The 2,817-nt window shown below is 48.1% G+C and overlaps 1 pseudogene; it reads right to left on the bottom strand.

The window, feature by feature from the left end:
• Positions 1 to 920: 920 nt before the first annotated feature.
• The window catches only part of LOC119585426, a 2,846-nt pseudogene continuing 949 nt past the window's right edge, over positions 921 to 2,817 (bottom strand).

Consider the following 2,817-nt stretch of genomic DNA (forward strand, 5'->3'; position numbering starts at 1 on the left):
TCCCATGCTTTTCTGGTCATGAAAAAGTTAAGTCCTGGTGCTTTTATCGCGACCAGACGAGAGATGAGCCTCCCTGCGTCCTAAAAGGAAGGAAAAAAAAACACATTAAAGTAAGGTGTTGTCAAGAGAGTTTCGAGTCAGCGGGGAATTTTTGTTCGCATGGAATCTCATGATAGGATTACAGGATCAGATGAAAACGTGATAATGCCATCCAAAGCCAATTCTCAACTTATCGCTCAGTCCGTCGCAAACTGCAACTCTGGGTATGTTTTGTTGTTCACTAACCATTGATGTAAAAAAAAAAATCCTTCATTCACAAGACAGGAAATAGATGTGAAACCAAAATGAAAAAATGAGAAATCCGTGACTGTATCAGAAGTAGTTTTTCAATTCTATAGGCTTTTCCAGGTTTTAAATTTCAACTGATTTACTTTGATTTACTTTTATTTTGGATGTTCAAGCTGGTATTTCCTGATATTTTATGGTTTCATTTAACTTACTGAATATGCACATGGTAACTACAAGCATTTTCATTTGATAACTTCTAAGTAAAATCTAAGTGATTCTTTATCAAAAATCAGAAAAGTCTGCAATAGAATTCCTTTCGAAACATATGAAAGGAAGACTAAATCTGACGATGATTATGCTCTCTTCTCATCCTATATAAAAATAGCGTTCGATTTCAGCTGGCTGTGGTTCTTCATTACGGCTGATTTTGATCTCATATCATGCACTTAGCTTTAGATGTTAGTTTTCTTCCATCCTAAATATCGTCGTGATATTGCTTGACCACATTTCTTATTTTTTACTAAATAGATATTCGCTTACTGAATCCCTTGTATCATAATTTTTTATTAAGATTATCCTGTATATATCTGTACATTGTGAAATATATTCTAGGCCACATTTAATCACACAAATATTGGTATAAATCTTTACTAATTTTATTAACTTTCCACATGCTACTCGTGTAACAATTAAAATTTCACAACGAAATTCCCGAATAAATCCTTTAAGCTAAAGTCCTCTGGTCTTTAGCGCAATACTTTGTTCTACGCTTAGGCCACAGCAAAGGGGTCTAGAGCGACGCACGGGTGGCCAGAGCCTCTAGACCAGCGGGTAGGAAGCCTGCGTGGCGATGCCGCAGTTGTTGTCCTTGTTGCGCGCCATCTGGATGTAGCCCTTGTTGCCCCAGGAGGTGTTCCACGAGTTCTTGACCAGCCAGTAGGCCTCGCCCTTCTCCGTCTCGCCGTAGCCCACCGCCAGCACGCCGTGGTCCAGCGCCGTGGACGAGCAGTCCTCCTCGTAGTACACGCCTGGGGACGAGAAATATCCTTAGCTATTTAGGCAAGTTCCCTTCCACTGAGAATACTCGGTTGTTGTGATTCAGACTATAAAGATACTTTTGCTGAGATCAAAAACGCTGCTTCTGTCGCCAGAAGAGCTCATTAAGATTTGACGGTGCGAGTGAGAGCCATTACCGTCGTGGTAGAACTGGAAGGACGGTTGGGAGGCGTCGATGGCCACGGAGATGGGGCCAACCTTGGCCACGGCCTTCTTGAGGGCGCTCTCGCTGCCGTGCTCGACGTCCACGAAGCCGGTGTCGGTGGCGCCGACGTTGGAGGCGTCGAAGCGACACTTACCGTCCTTCACACCAAAGTTGGAAGCAGTGAGTATCGTGATTGTTCTGTCTTTAGGGTTATTGTTTTTCATCGTGATTTGTTCGGAAGTTATTCAGGGAAAAGGACCCGGAGACACTGACCTCAGCCTCGTACGGGTAGGAGGCCTCGGTGTCGATGCCCTTATTCTCCTTGATGTATCGGAAGGCCTGGTCCATGAGGCCGCCGTCGCAGCCCATGTTTCCGAACTTGCCGGAGCAGTCGACGAGGTTCTGCTCGGACAGACTCACCAGCTTGCCGTCCTTCAGGAAGTGCTGGCCCTCCAGGGACCCCGTCTGCAACAGAAGCCACGCTGTCCATTACATGTTATTACGCAAAAGCAAGAAATCGAGCTATCCTTTGCCGCATGGCCGAGGCACTGCAAAAGCAGGACCCACCGTAGAGAAGGCCCAGCAGGAGCCGCACTGCTTCTGGTCCTTGACGGGGGTCACGGCGCCCTTGGTGCGCCAGTCCACTTTCTCCGGGAGAGTCTCGTCTTCGTCCAGCTCTCAGGATGCCGTCGGCCGACGGGTGGGGGCGTGAGGAAGCCGTTCATGGTGGCGGTGAAATTTCCCCGGAGGTCTGGGGGCAGAGAGAATGGCGGATGAAGACGTGGTCAGTGGAAGGAAATGGGGCGACTTTCGTGAATTGGTTTGTCATTGTCCTTTAGTCAGAGGCAGGTGTGCGTCCAAGTGGAGGTGCTCACCATGTCGCCGAACTGGTTCATCTGGAGCGTGAAGGTGACCTCGCCGTTCTCGAAGCGGCCGTTGTGGTCGTCGATGAACTGCTGGTTCTGCTCGAACACCGACAGGCGGTAGCGCTCCTCCTGCGGGCTGGCGTAGTGGCGGCCGTGCTCAGCCTGCGTCAGGAGACAGTCGTGAAGGGACTTTGAAATACTTATAACCCTGTTTCTCTGTGTCACTGTTACCTTAGGCGACTTTAAGGCCACCAATACCAAGGCCATTATTACAAACACATCCTGAATGAACGCGTTGCATCAAACGGGAAAAGGATACTGTTGGTACCTTGAAGTTGTGCCACTGCTGGCGAAGGGAGGGACTGGCCACGGCCGCGGCCACGACGCAAGCCAACACTGTCAGGAACTCATCTGCAAAGGAATTCAGAGTCCGATTCTGTATTTCTGTTGCAAGAGAACATC

The sequence above is a fragment of the Penaeus monodon genome, chromosome 19 (genome assembly GCF_015228065.2).
Source record: "Penaeus monodon isolate SGIC_2016 chromosome 19, NSTDA_Pmon_1, whole genome shotgun sequence".
Lineage (NCBI taxonomy): Eukaryota > Metazoa > Arthropoda > Malacostraca > Decapoda > Penaeidae > Penaeus > Penaeus monodon.